Genomic DNA, 16,342 nt, shown 5'->3' with positions numbered 1-16,342 from the left:
CAGCCTTCGGCCAATCAGCGCTGGCTCTGCCGGAGGAGGCAGAGTCTAAGGTTGGACCTGAATGGAGACTGGTGTGGAGCGATCTTAGACTCCGCCTCCTCCAGCAGAGCCAGCGCTGATTGGTTGAATTCCATACTCAGGCCAATCAGCGCTGTCCAATGCATTCCTATGGGAAAAAGTTTATGTCACAAAAATCACAATTACAAACCCGATAGAGCCCCAAAAAGTTATTTTTAATAACATTCCTACCTAAATAAAGGTTATCCCTAGCTATCCCTGCCTCTACAGCTATCCCTGTCTCTTAGTCACAAAGTTCACATTCTCATATGACCCGGATTTGAAATCCACTATTCGTCTAAAATGGAGGTCACCTGATTTCGGCAGCCAATGACTTTTTCCGATTTTTTTCGATGCCTCCGGTGTCGTAGTTCCTGTCCCACCTCCCCTGCGCTGTTATTGGTGCAAAAAAAGCGCCAGGGAAGGTGGGAGGGGAATCGAATTTTTTTGGAGTTTGCCACGTGATGTTCGATTCGAATCGAACACATCGAACAGCCTGATATCCGATCGAACATGTGTTCGATAGAACACTGTTCGCTCATCTCTAATGTTGAACTCTTATTTCTTATAAGGTATGGTGCATATAACGTTTTGTTTGGTTTCCACTTTTAGCAGCTAATATACATTTACTTGCTTTTTTTTTTTTTTTTTTTTATAAAACATACACTTTAAATCAAAATGAAGGTGCCTGTTTGTATACAGTGCCAAATGGCATTTTGACAATTCATTCAGGTGTCTACATTTAGAAAATATATAGGTATTGGGAGAGGGGGTAGTATGATTTTTCAATGTTGCAATTTAGGTTTAATTTATTAATCTCAAAACTATGAAAATTGCCCTGGCAGTCAAAAGAGAGAAAAATCTGGGGGCCACACAGTGGCTCAGTGGTTAGCGCTGCAGCCTCGTAGCTCTGGAGTTCAAATCCTGTCAAGGGCAAAAAAACATCTGCAAGGAGTTTGTATGTTCTCCCTGTGTTTGCATGGATTTCCATCTCATATTCCAAAAAAGACATACTGATAGGGAAAAATGTACATTGTGAGCTCTATGTGGGGCTCGCAATCTACATTAAAGAAGAGAAAAATCTGAAGACTACTTGCAGTGAAAGGGTTGATTTAGCTAGCAGTTTTTGCATACAGAGTATATGGAGTAACTCCTGCACTCAAGATGCCAGGGTTGGGGGAGGTTCTGGGATTTCCACAGCTTACTTAAAGGGATTCTACCATTAAAAACATTTTTTTTTTCTTTGTCGTTGACACATTGGAATAGCCTGTCGGTATGCAAATGAGTTTTACAGCACTCGGGGCGGGCCCAGGCACTCAAACAGCACTGGAGGTGTCCCCAATGCTGTCAGAGAACTCTCTCCAGCGCCACCTCCATCTTCTTCTGGAATGTTGTCTTACTCACAGTAAATAAGCGGCCATTTTCTTATGGCCTGTGGGCATGCGCCGTCGGCTCTGCCTGAGGCCTACAATTTTCACTGCCTGCGCCGGAAAAAGACGCATGAAGACGATGTTCCAGATAAAGATGGAGGCGGCGCTGGAGAGTTCTCTCACAGCATTGGGGACACCCCAGTTCTGTTTAAAGGGATTCTACCATTAAAACTTTTTCTGTGGATAAGACGTTGGAATAGCCTTTAGAAAGGCTATTCGTCTCTTACCGTTAGACGTGGTCTCTGCCGCGCCGTTCCTCAGAAATACTGTTTTTTTACCGGTATGCAAATGAGTTCTCTCGCAGCGATGGGGGCGAGCCTCAGTGCTCAAAAAGCGATGAGGGTGTCCCCACCGCTGCCAGAGAAGTGTCTCTAAGTGCCACCTCCTTCTTCGTTCGCTGCGTCACTTCAATGTCTTCTTCTGGTGCAGGCTCGTAAACTAGCAGAGCAGAGCAGACTGCGCAGGCGCACAGGCCACGGGAAAATGGCCGCTAACAATACTGTGCAAGCGCTGGAAAACATTGAAGATGACGCAGCGGACAAAGAAGGAGGTGGCGCTTGGAGACACTTCTCTGGGAGCGGTGGGAACGCCCTCATCGCTGTTTGAGCGTTGGGGCCCACCCCCATCGCTGCAGGAGAACTCATTTGCATACTGGTAAAAACCGCTATTTCTAAGGAATGGCGCGGCAGAGACCACGTCTAAAGGTAAGAGACGAATAGCCTTTCTAAAGGCTATTCCAACGTCTTATCCACAAAAAAAAAGTTTTAATGGTAGAATCCCTTTAAGCGCTGGGGCCCGCCCCCAGTGCTGTGAGAAAACTCATTTGCATACAGACAGAAAACGGAATTTTAACCGAACGGCAGGGCGAAATAAAATAATATTTTCTGGTGTTTGTTTTCACCTACAGGAAGTTGTAAATGCTTGGACTCTCCTTCAGAATCAGTGACCAATGTCTCTTCTTCAGCTGTGACTATCATTTTTAGCCTCTTTGTTTCTTGTTTGAGCAGTCACCCTATAGTATCAGTAGGTAAGATGTCTGGGGCTTTATGGTAAATTCTCATTGGTAATTTCTAGAGAGCTTAGTCTCCATGTCACACTATTGATTAAATATTTTTTGCTAGCGGACATACTATTACCATTGATACTTCTCATCATGAATGACCCTGTATAGGTGGAGACTTGTGTAAATGTAAAATATTTAATTATTAATTTATTGATTGATTAACTTATTTATTGTTCATGTTATATGGGAGTAAACTGCTGAACACCTGATGCGTGTCTCGCCTAGGATGGCTTCATCAGGAGAGTGAAGACTAGGTGAAATGAGCGTCAGGCGTTCAGCAGTTTACTCCCATTGGCACTGTGCAGTGGACTCTGTTGCTCACTAAGATAAGATAAAATAAGATAATCCTTTAATAGTCCCACAGTGGGGAAATTTCAACATGTTACAGCAGCATAGTAATACAGATACAGGATAATACACAGTAATATATTACAGACGTAGGCACACATATGCTGAGAAGAGAAGATATACTAGGAGTCCATAGCAGCTAAGGAACAGAAGAGAAAGAAGGAAGACTTCATAGTCATAATCATTAGTTTTCTGTGCGGGGTGATCTTCGCTTGGACTGATGTAGATTATAGCTGAAGGTGATAGCTCCTTCTCACACTTGCGGTGGAGCAGACGGTCACTTACAGTGCTGCCAAGTGCCATCAAGGCCTCATACATGGGGTGGGAGTTGTTCTCCCGCATGGAGGTCACCACAGACAGTGTCCTTCTGTCACCCACCACCTGTACTGGGTCCAGGGGGCTCCCCAGGACAGAGCTGGCCCTTCTGATCAGCCTGTCAAGTCTATTTCTGTCCCTGGTTGATATACTGCTCCCCCAGCAGGCCACACCGAAAAAGATGGCTGAAGCAACCACAGAGTTGAAAAAGGCCCTAAAAAGTGGCCCCTGGACTCCGAAGGCCCTCAGCCTCCTGAACAGTTAGAGCCTGCTGTGACCCTTTCTGTGCAGTGCCTCCAGATGATCATCCCAGTCTAGTTTATTATTGAGGAGCACACCCAGATACATATTTTACTATGTCTCTGGGTATGCAATTTTTGATATATGATGTTGCTATTTAACTGGCTAGTTGTCTAGCTGGCTAGTAGCTATATTCCCTGGGTGGAGTGTTATATGCACATACTTTGTCGTAGAGACATTATAGTATATACCTATGACCAGTGCTGCACCTCCCATGAGGCGACCTGAAGCGACTGCTTCAGGCGGCGCTATGCCAGGGCCCCGGGGGGGGGGGGGGAAACACTGCTCCACCGGCCTCCCCTCACACTCAGGCAGAGAGCAGGTAGTCTCCCTGCCTGCTCTCTGCCTGCTAATGTCGCTCCGCCATGCCCCCCTTCGCTCCGTCCCGCTGCCCTTCGCTCCGCCCCACCCGCTCCGCCCCCTCCTGCCCGGCTTTCTGTCGTCCGCCTCGGGCGGCAAAAAAGGTAGGTTCACCCCTGCCTATGACTAGGAGCTGCACCACACTTTGCTGAGTGGGTTGATTTATGTGTCTCCCTGTGATTTTTTAAACTATTTAGTTATCAATAAATATTTTTTATATATATTTGTGCATTTGTCTCATGTTTCCTTTGGTTGTTATGTTTATTCTATAGTGGGCCTTTATTTGGTAGGGTATACACTTTTTGGTTTTTGTTAACCAGTTTTCTTTATTATGAAGAGGATAATAGAATACTGGATGGGGAAACACTGTTGATGTAATGTTCTTGGCCTTTGCAAAGCTGTTTAAAGTAAGTCTATCAGAAACCCCCCCCCCAAAAAAAAAAAACCAAAAAACAATTTTAACCTAATGACACAGTACAGTAGTCTTTATAACGACTATTCAGCCATATCTTTTGCAAGATCCTCCTCAAAGTTTTTCCTCTACGCTCAACAGCAGCTCAACTGGGGTATTCCTGCCCCTATGAGCTGTTAGGACAGGTGGAATTTTTAATTACCTAACAGCTTTGACCCCTATAAGAGGCTGGAAGACCAACTCCCCCTTGGGGGACAGGACAGGTGGCAAGGGGGAGAGGTGTTCTGGCCTCTTACTGGGGTCAGGGCTCCCTCCCCCCTGGATTCTTACCTCAGCTTGCCTTCTTCCTGGTCCGCGCTCCTGACTGTCGGCTCCCCCTCCACAGCTTGCCGGCTCCGGCGGGCGTATGTGCGCGCTGGAGCCGGAGGGGGGAACTTTGTTTTGCCGGCGGCTGGGCGGAATTTCGCGGCCGGGTTACGCAGTAGGTCACAGCCCGGACTTGGCCCCGGCCTAAGGTTTGGAGGCATTTTTTCCCTACATTAGTCCACTAATAAATTATGGTTCATCCCCCCTCCACCCTACAACTACTACAGGAGGGGGCAGTGACCTCGGTTTGTGCTCGGGCTTCGGATTCTGGCTCCTCCCTTTCCTACGGAAGACCTATATAACACCCCTCCACCACCTAGTCTTTGCTTGTCACTCCGGTTACAGGCACCTACTCAAGCACCCTGTGTCAGAGTAGTATTTGCTTTGCTGTTTGCTTTGTTGAGACAATGTTTCGCTGCGTGAGGTCTGGTGGAGGGGGAGGGTGTGGGTGGCTACCTGCTGATTTTTAAGGATATTGATTGTTTGTCTCTTCTTTCCTAGAATGTCATCCTCATCCTCTTCCGCCCTTCCTCCCAGGAGAAAGAGTGCGTCCAAGAGGAAGCATCTGGCCTGTGCCAAATGCAGGATCCCGCTGCCAGACTCCTGTGAATACAGGTTTTGCTAGGGGTGCAGAGCTCCTCCCTCTGAGGCCACCCCCATCCGCGAGGTGGTGTCGTGGGTTAAAGACTTTGTGTCGCACTCCATGAGGAGGGTGGAGGACACTGTCTCCCACCTGGCAAAGAGGCCCCGCCTGGAGTCAGCCGAGCTTTCTCTCCCCCCCTGGAGAAACTACACATCAGGGAAATGGACTCCTCCTCCGAAGACCCGGAGGATTCGGAGAAGGAGATCTTCCCACTAGAGAAGATGCCTAGGCTCTTTAAGATCATCAGGCCTAGAGATTGGGAGGCTGGCGAGGGGCCGAGCCACAGGTCGAAAACCTTCAGAGGCAACTCGGATCTAATTTGGACCATGGAGGGAGAGTGGAGACGTCCCGAAAAGGGCATTTGTGCCATCCAAGAGGTTTAAAGCGCTGTTCCCTACCATTGAATCACAGCAGGGGCCCTGGGGTCCGCCACCTAAAGTGGAAATCGCAGTGGCGAAACTTTCCCGACGCACAGTACTCCCCGCAGAGGACGGCTCGGGTCTACGTGATCCCATGGACCGGCGGGCAGAAGGGTCCTTGAGGCGTACTTATGCAGCCTTCTTCTCAGGCCTCTGTGGCCATCGCGGCTAATGAGGTCGTCTCGGGCCTCCAATCAGAATTACATTCCCTCAGTAGGGATATAGATGCAGGAGTCAATGGGGATGATCTCCTCACTGCAGTCAAGGACATCAACCTCCTGGTTGACCACCTTTCGGAGGCTACGCGATTCCAGGAAAGACTGGCGGCTAGGGCTATGGCGCTCTCCACTGTGGCCAGACGTCCCTTGTGGCTGAAGCCGTGGCGCGTGGACAACTCATCAAAATTCAGCCTCTGCTCGCTCCCCTTCGAACCAGGGATGCTCTTCGGCAGAGAGCTGGACTGTATAATGGAGGGCATCGCTGACTCCAAGGGGAAGAATCTCTCCCAACCTGTTGAGAGGCAAAGATCCTTTCGAGGACGTGGATCTTCCCAGAGAGGCTCCAGGGGCCAGAGGCACGCTGGACCTCAGTCCAGAGGTAGAGGACGCAGTACCTCCCGTGAGCGCAGGAAGACACTCTGACGGTATTACCTCCTGCCCCCCAATCCCCTCCGAAGTAGGCGGACGCCTTTCCTATCATGCAGCTGCCTGGCTCCTGCACACCTGGGATCCCTGGGTCATCCAAACAGTGCAGGAGCGCTACAGGATAGTCTTCATATCTCGTCCTGTAGACAGATTTATAGCAACTCGCCCTTTTCAGGGCCCCAAACAACTTCATCTGGAGAAGGCCGTTCAAGAGTACATGGACAAAGCAGCACTGGAACCTGTTCCTCAGGTGGAACGAGGCCAAGGTGTCTACTCTCCAGTTTTCCTGGTACCCAAGATTTCGGGTGAATGGCAAATGATCATAGATCTCAGATATCTGAATCAATTTATCCTCAGGGTATGGTTCCGCATGGAAACCATCAAGTCTGTGCTACCCTTCTTACAACGCGGAGATCACTTCGTCACCCTGGACCCAAGGGATGCTTACCTCCACGTACCTATCTTTCCCACACACAGGAAATTTCTAAGAGTTGCAATATACATAGATGGAAGACTTCTGCACCTTCAGTTCACCGCCCTCCCATTCGGCATATCATCAGCCCCCCACACCTTCACAAAGGTGATAGCTCCGGTCGCTGCTGCCCTGCACCTCCAAGGGATCTTCATAGTCCCATATCTGGATGACTGGCTTCTCAAGGCTCAGTCAAAGGAGGTCCTCACCACGCAGGTACAGACCATAGTAGCTTTGCTAAGCCAGCTGGGCTGGCTAATAAACTGGCAAAAGTTAGTTGTGATTCCATCAACACGAATCGAGTTCCTGGGTTTCATTTTAGACTCTCTCAACATGACGATCTCTCTGCCTTCTCCTCGCAAGGAAAAGATTGCTCGAGCGGTTCATCATCTCTCCGTCACCAGGAAGGTTACGATCAGGACGGCCATGAAAGTCCTTGTCTTGATGTCCACCTCCATAGAAGCAGTCCCCTGGGCCCTGTGGCACATGCGCCCACTGCAGAATGAGATCTTGAGAGTCTGGAATCACAGTCCTTCGGGACTACAGAAGCCTATCCAGTTAACCATCAGCACCCGGCAATCACTAGCCTGGTGGTCCCATCTACACGATGGGCAGTCCTCAGTCAGGTTCACCTCGACCCTGTTGACGACAGATGCCTCCCTCACAGGATGGGGAGCTCATCTGGGGGAGACCCCGGTACAAGGTACATGGAACCATCTGGATAGAATGCGGGGGTTAAAAAAATAGGGGTGGAGTTAAGAGTGGTATTTAAGATGGTCTTCAGTTAGTATTGTTTAAGCTATGAGTAAGAGACATATTTTATTGTCCCGAAACGCGTAAGCAGTGTTTACATTTGCAATATGGATCTATTTTTGTAAAGATTTTTTAATATGATTCAGTAAAAGTCAAGTTTTATCTATTTTTTGGCGCTGGAATTTTTATTACGGAACTTGTCTAGAGTACAGCTGAGGTTCATCCCAGGATTCTTGCCAAAGGTACCCACTCTTCAGAATATCAACCAGGTAATTGTCTTACCAGCCTTTTTTCCCTCTCCCACCTCTGAGTGGGAGGAGAAGATGCACAAGTTGGACTTGGTGAGAGCATTACAGATCTACCTGGAGCGCACTGCGCCCTTCTGAAGTTCAGAGAATTTGCTAGTCAACGTGTTTGGCCACCACAATAGAGGTGCCAAAGCATCCAAACCAACTCTGTCAAGATGGATTAAGGAAGCCATTATCTGCTCCCTACGTGCTCAAGATCTCCCGGTACCAGACTTTGTCCGTGCCCATGCCACTCGAGCAGTGGCAACATCTTGGGCCGAAAGGCGGTCCCTTTCCTTGGAGCAGATATGTGCCGCGGCTTCCTGTAGTTCGCATCTAACATTCGCCAAGCATTATAGACTGGATTGGCGGACGACGGAGGCTACAGCCTTTGGACACTCTGTGTTGGCATCAGCCTGCCAGGATCACCCACCCTAGGGTAAAGCTATACTTGCTAAATCCCCAGTTGTGCTGCTGTTGGGTGTAGGGGGATTGAAAGATTATGAATGATAATCTGTTTTCCTTTAGCTCAAACAGCAGCACAAGGCTCCCTCCCTATGCTGTATTATTGTACTATGTTGTGCTATTTTGTACTATATTTATTTCTCTGAAATATACGCTGCACTTTATTCTTGCTACTAACACAAGGGGGAGTTGGTCTTCCGGCCTCTTATAGGGGTCAAAGCTGTTAGGTAATTAAAAATTCCACCTGTCCTAACAGCTCATAGGGGCAGGAATACCCCAGTTGTGCTGCTGTTTGGGCTAAGGGAAAACAGATTACCATTCATAATCTTTCATTCTAAAAAAAAAAAATCACCTTTTTAGCTGTAAACACAGGGTTGTTGTCCTTCAGTTCCAAGCACAGCCGCATCATCAGTTTCCCTATTGGTCCCTTCCCCCTGCTCCTCTTCATAGCTGCATCACTTGCATCACATTCTGACATCCAGTGCGTATGAAATCTTGCGCCTGCACATTACGCTCGGCCACTTTGAGTCACAGCCAAGGCACAGTATGGCTTGTTTAGGGCTCCAAAGAAGATGGTGTACTGAGCCATAGCAAAAAGTGCTGCAGAAGAAAAAATGCAGTGGAAATGCATCGCAGTTTTTCCTGCATCGCTTTTCATATAAAGTCCACAGAGGTTTCCTACATGGACTTTCTGCTTCCATTACACCTATAGGGAAATCACCTGTGTTTCAATAGGTACAATTGACATGCTCCGAATTCCAAAACCAGGACAGCTTTGGAAATCGCAACATGTCCACTGCGCATATTTTTTCTGCAATGTGTGGATAGCATTCGTCATGTGGGGCCCCGGTCTAGAGGAGTTAAATTAATTTAGGCTTGAAAAGAGGCGTTTAAGAGGAGATATGATAAACCTATATAAATATATAAATGACACCAGAAAAAAACAAAAACGAGGTAGACTGTACTATGAAAAGCATACGGAAAATATAAAAATATTTATTAATATGTTAATACAATTATAACAAGAAAACACACACAATACAGGAAACAATTCCCACGAAGGATCCGCTTAGCCACAGTTTCATCGTCCCTTTATGAAGACATTATATTGCCAAATCACATGGTGTTTATAAATACACTCCAAGTTAAAAAAGCACATTAGCATAAGGATGAAATATAATAAGCATGAAGATGTAATACAGAGTGTTTGCACATATAAGTATATCAGTAGACACTATTATAGCCACCAGTCATTAGTACAGCACAACCTTATATCTAGCTGAGAACAACAGCTGTGTCACAGTATCAGTATCTAAGGTAGAGACATGTAAATTAAGGGGTACAGATAGTCACAAGCGGACCTTAAATTTTTTCCGTCACACGACATGTTCCTCTGTGCACAGCCCTCTGCTAAGTTTTTGTTTTCTAAATATATAAATGGCCTGTAGAAAAAATATGAACAAAAGCTGTTCATTGTAAAACCTCCTTAAGGATAAGGCCCCATGTTGCGGAAATGCAGCCTTTTTTGTTGCAGATTTTGCTGCAGTATTTTGAGAATCGCACAAAACAGAGAAAACAAGGTAAGTATGACACTCAAAATAAACAGAAAAATTACCATAAATATACAAAAATAAGTACAATTTTATTAGAAGTAGATGACATTAAATACCTAACCAGGACACACAAGGACGAAAAATATGACCATAAGAACAAAGATCCCATAGGTAGGTCACCAAGACAAAAACGTAACTATAAGAGACACAACAATGTACGCATATTACCTGCAAAGTGGCTCAATAAATATTAATATAAGGAAATTGTTTATTTTTGTACCGTGTTAGCCAGTGGCTAGGAAATATTAAAAAAAGAAAAAACAAAACTAGAGTCTTCAGTAGTTGATACCTTTTTTAATGGCTAACTCATAATGATGACAGATTACAACGTTTCGTAGATCTCGGCTTCTTTCTCAAGTAAATTTAAAAACAATTTCTGAAGGATGCATATTTATGTACAAAAGGACACTGGGAATAGAATTTTAGGAGGGAGGGGGGAAGGGGGAAAGAAGGTTATTGGTATATACAAGTAAACAATTCCATAGTTCCCAGGTTCTTATCAGTTCACAGAGTGTCTTTATGGCTGTGTCAGTTCAGTGATTTCTGTAGGATGCCATGAACCCATGTGACAGATTCATCCCTTCCTCCAGTGTTTGAAGCAGGGTCATCAGCTTGTACACATGAATCCGTCGCTCTTTCCTTGATTCCCTCTTAAAACCAAAATTTTCATTTCATTGGTGATATTATGATCTTCATTGCAGAAATGTTTTAGCACGGGAAGTTCCATTCTTTGTTCTCTAATTGTATGGCGATGTGACTTGAGAGTGACTTCCTATCCACCTGCACCACCAGGCCTCTGGCCTACTATCGCTTCATTGGTGTAGGCAAGCAAGGTCTGAGTAGGACTGCAAGCCCAGCCTGAGAATGTAAACCCTAGATCATGAGGGTAGTTGTTCAGTCCCTAGAAATTGCAAAAGTCACAGGAGGAGATATAGTATCATATCACATCTTATCCATATTGTAGCAGGGATCAGATGGCAGGACCTTAGGTGTGTGGACTGGGAAAACCCGACGTGCGTTTCGGCAACACCTTCTTCCGGGGGAAGAATGGGTAAAAAAGCCTCCCATTGATTTCAATGTGTCCCACGCGTAAAACACAACTCAATAGGATTCTGTTTTTCAGCACTGACTCTTTACACGAGTTATTGACACAAAAACAGTGCCACAAAACTCTGTGTGAATGCATCCTCAATTGACAGCTTCAAAAACGGCTTAGGCTAGGTTCATACCCCTAGGAGACCTTGCTGCAGATTCCGCCTAAAATCGGTAGAGAGAAAAATCAATATTGTCCATGGGTAACTTTTTAGCAGGATGGGCTCTCCATCTCCACATTAGATGCCTTTCTTTTATAGTCGAATAACATTGATGCTTATGGAAATGTATAGAATGCTCATTTCCTTCACTTGAAAATCGAAAAATACCTCGAACGATTAATAATGATTTTGCTGCTGATAGACTCTGTTTCACTGTATATGGCCTTTAGTGTCCCTCGTATTCACAGACAGTGCTTCAATTATACCTACACAGAAAACGCCAGCACTTCTGTAGGTATAATTGACATGCTGTGATTTACAAAAATGCAACAGTTTAAGAAATCTCAGCATGTCCACTGCGGATATTTTTCTGCAATGTGTGGATGGAATTAGCCAAAATTAGACATCTCCTGCTTCACCACTGTGTACCTGCATGCTCTGGCCCAGGGACCTGTAGGCATGATGGGATGACGTCACTCACATTGCGCCTGCAGCTCCACTCCAGGAGAAGAGACTGCAGACTGAGCAGCAGGGGAGCGAGGAGAGGAGGACATTAAACTGTGGGAGTAGCTGGAGGGTGACACGTCCGCCTCCAGTTTCCCCCAGTTTATTGTCACTTTCCAGCTATCCCTACGGTTTAATCTCTCCCTCCAGCTGCCCCAGATTAATGTTTCTCTTTAGGTGCCCCTAGTTTAATATCCCACTTCAGCTGCCCTCAATTTATTGTCCCCTTCCCACTACCATCACGATTTTATGTCCCCCTCCAGCTGCCTCCAGTTTCATATCACCTCTAGTTTCCCACAGTTTAAACTGGGGCACGAGGAGAGGGACAAGTGTGGCAATTGGAGGGGAACATTATAATGTGGGGGGCATATAATGTTAGGGTTGTTGACTGTAGAAGTGTTATACTGTGTGGGGGAACAAAAAATGCATGAGAATGGGCGGAGTCAACATCAAAGTGGGTGGAGCTAAATTTGCCACAGTGCCGGAGGTATGTGTGTGAAGTGAAGCTGCCACCTCTGTTTGTATTGTGGACAAGGAAACTGGTTGATGCTTGTGTCTTTTTTCGGCAGTTCAAACAATCCTCTCTACTGGTGCTTGCCCTCAAGTAACCACTGCCCCAACACCTCCTACCATTTAGGTCAGAGTAGCCTGCATGCCAGGCAGTTCGTCAAAGCAACCGTCCTGCTTCTCCCAGTTTAATGAGGCACCCTCTCAGTACCCTCTCACCCTCTTACCAAGAGATACACTACCAAAAAGTAGCCTCTGAGAGCCTTTTTATAGGAAGAAGCATTTTTACACCCACTTGTGGCAAGACCCTTCATCTACTCAGAACACACCTGTAATCATTTACATATCTGCCTTAAGCATAACTGCATGCTGAGTTTTCTACTTGGAGCATTCTATCTGAATGGGATATTTTTTTGTTGTCAATGAGTATATTTAGAAAGCAATAAATTGTTCTGCTATAATACCTGGAGGTGCTAGGATCACTCTTAGTAATAGGGTCACCAGTGGATGGGGCCTGTATGCATTGTAATGTTTGATATGAGATCAACATTAGTCTGGGAATGATATTGAAGGCTATCAATGTAATTTATGGATGATAATGTGTTACTTTATGGCTTTGTATCATCCCTTATATCTGGGGTGGAATTAATCTTATCAGGAAAAAATAAATAAGGAGTGATTACATGTCAGGCTAGGGTCACACTTGTGCCTGCTCACCGTTCGGAGATTCTATTCCCGAATCCACTTGAAAACTGTGGAGAGAAAAGTCCTGCAAGCATTTCCTGGACGGAAACCTGTCAGGAATCCGGTGGGCCCCATTACAGTTCCTGCAGGTAGCTGCTTTTTAAATGGATTGAGTTTCTATTTCTCGGGTCCCCAAGCAGACCTGCGGAATGGAAGGCTGGACGCTAATGGACCCCCCCCCCCAAAAAAAAAAAAAAAAAAAAAAAAAGAAAACAAAAAACAAAAACACTACCAACTGCTATCATGTGATCCAGAGAATAATATCCCATTGTTGACAATGAGGTTCAGGAACTGAAGATTATTTCGTCTTCTGTGTCAGTTTTTCATGGCTTACAGGCCCTTCACTTTTTATCACTATGTCTCCATTTTGAAAAAAGAAATACAGATGCCGAAAAGGATGTAAATATATGCCTTGAAAATGGCCTCCACTTTATAGATTTCAATGAATTTCTCCACCCTCTTAATAATTAAAGGGGTATTCCCACGTTGCATACTCACCAGTCTTCACTGCTGTAAAATCTTCTTTCTTCCTGGTTTCTTGCATCATTTGGTGGGCGGGGTTTCACATGCAACCTGCCGTTTAGCTCCACCCCCAAATTAGCATGAAGCTCTGCCCACCCATATTGGACTATGAAGTACAGGCAGCAGCAACTCCATTCTGTGTTACATACAGAGACTGCCTGTCTCTGCCATAATGAACACAATTATATTAGCTAGCCTGATAACTGGGAGAACAGAAGAGGAGTTCAGAAATGAAAGCAGCTCCTCTCCCCTATCTGAGTGCAGGACCTAGGTTTTTTTTTTTTTTTTTTTTGGTGCCGCCCCCTGAGAGGCTGGCTGCCTTTGATGCAGTGCTCCAAGCTGGGAGCAACTTTTTCTTTCCTTTTTCACTCTTTTTCTCTATATCTTCAAGAATCCGGTAACCAAGCAATCTAGCACTATGAATTTAGCAACTATAAATCGAATGGAAGACCCTGTGGAGTTTTTTGTTCCTTTTGTTTCCATTGTAAAGCATGGACTCAAGACCTGGTTCAGCTGGTTTCCACATGTGCCTGTTACCATCCCCCCCAGCTAGGACAGCATGGCTCAACATGCGGCATGGAAGAGAAACCTACATGGAAATGCGGACTTCTTCGTTCAAGGAGATGATTTCTGGCGTCAATTGCTGATGTGTGAAGATGCTACAGCTGACTGGTATTTCTTTCTATTACTGTGGACACGTGGGACACTGTTACAACCTGGGAACCATCACCCACCTACCCCAGGAGTTATGGAAGCTTGGCAAGAGAGCAGCACCATGTATACCTGGATGGTCTCTGACTTCCTTGGGGCAGTAGAACACTGTGGTAAGGAGGAGGAGGAGGAGGGCTTGTGATGAAGGACATTTGGGGCATTTTTTGTGGTTAAAAGGACAATAGTGCTGATGCAAGATACCGAACTATCAGCTGTGAGCAGGAGATCTCACCACGTACCAAAGGAACTGCCACATGTTATCATGATAGCTGCTTATGTCCCCCACCTCTGCAAAAATTTCTGCTTGTTATATCCACATGCTGTGACCCCCCTCCTCGTGTCCTACAACCAAGTCGGCTGTATTATTATTATTATTATAATTATTATTATTAACATCAATCTGCACAGAGAACTAAATGATCCTGCAGTATGTCTGTGTTTCTTTCTTTTTTAGTTGCTATGATTCCTAGGATTTCTCTATCTGCCATGAGCTTCTATGTGTTTCTCTCTTGTTATATACTACTGTACCATCTATGAAACTGTATCACTGAAATTTCCCCATTGTGGGACTATTAAAGGAATATCTTATCTTATCTTATCTTAGGTCACGTGGTGTAGACACAGGAATAGCTATAAGCACAGGCTCGGTCCTTGCACTTAGCCCCTCCTCCCTCCCCCCTGAGAGCAGCAGATAAGTCAAGGGCTGGGTCAACAATGAATTGAATAAAGTAAGATAGTGGACAAACAAAGCAGTTTTGCTGAAGCAGTGTATTTAGGAAAAGTCTTACATCCACATTAACAGCAGTATAGATAGGATCCTTGTGATGGGACAACCCCTTTAAGGAGCACTGGAGGAGGTATTGTGCACTAGAAAGGAAATCTGCACCAGTCAGGAGCTAGTGTAGGTTTCATGTATAACTTTACTTTTCTGGTGTGAATCATAGCCTGCCTTGATTACCATTACATCCATTTTGGTAAAAAGTGGCGAGTGGGGGCACAGAACCAACAATGTCGCACATATTTGTACCACATCTATGGCCATTTAGGACAGAAAACTGGCATATATGGTTTAACATATTTCCCTAGCTGATTATTGAAACTTTGTATAGCTTTATATTGCATAATAAATTCTATTTATTTTCAAAACGCTTTATCAGGGCATTGGTTACATTTCATCATTTAGTTTTTTTATTTTTTTTAACATGAATCTTTAGGCTAAGGTCCCACTTTGCGGAATTCAACTAAAAAACGTTGCGGAGAAGAACGCAACTGAAAAACATCGCATTTGAAAACACAAGCGTTTCTGCAGGTAAAATTGATGTATCATGTTTTTCTGCAGCATGGGATTAGGCAGAATGTCATTCACTTTGCTGGTACTGTAAAATGCAGTGTTTCTGAATTATGAGATCTAAGCCTTATACGCTAAACGACGTGACGTGAAAATTATTGTCAAGTCTTGGTAAAAGAGAATAAAAATTATATTGCAAATATTAATAGTGAAGTTTTAAAACTCTGCACCTTAGGCTTCTTGCAGACGACCGTGGCTGAGATCAGTGTGCTATCCGTGTTTTTCAGTACACTGATCCATTCATTTCTATGGGCCCGTACACATGACCTTGAATTTAATGGTCATGTTTGCTGGCCGACAATCTGGGCCACAAAATATAGAACAGGTCTTTTTCCTATCCTATTTTTTGATCCTGCTTCCGTGGCTCCTATTCATTTAATGAAAGGGGCTGAAGAAGCACGGCTGTTGCACAGGCAGCACACGGGAGACATCTGCGTGTCTCCCATGCGCCACCCATGCCTTTAATTCATGGTCATCTGCAAGCGACCTTAGGGGGATTTAATATTGATAGTCTAGGCCAGGGGTGCCCAATACGTCGATTGCGATCTACCGGTCGATCGCGATGGACGTATGGGTCGATCGTGGGATGCAGCCAGGGATCCCCGGTGTCTGCTTGTTCACAGCGCAGGCTGAGAGTCGACTCTCAGCCAGCGCTGTGCAAGCACTCTGGACACTTGCTGGCCGCTCTTAGGGATGAAGGGGGCTGGGGTGCTGCTTGTTCACAGCGCAGGGTGAGAGTCATCTACAGACACTGGCAAGCGGGGCTGCCACAGCCCCAGCCTGCCAGTGTCCAGAGATAACTGTCA

Source organism: Leptodactylus fuscus, chromosome 11 (genome assembly GCF_031893055.1).
Source record: "Leptodactylus fuscus isolate aLepFus1 chromosome 11, aLepFus1.hap2, whole genome shotgun sequence".
Lineage (NCBI taxonomy): Eukaryota > Metazoa > Chordata > Amphibia > Anura > Leptodactylidae > Leptodactylus > Leptodactylus fuscus.
This window is presented reverse-complemented; position numbering follows the sequence as displayed.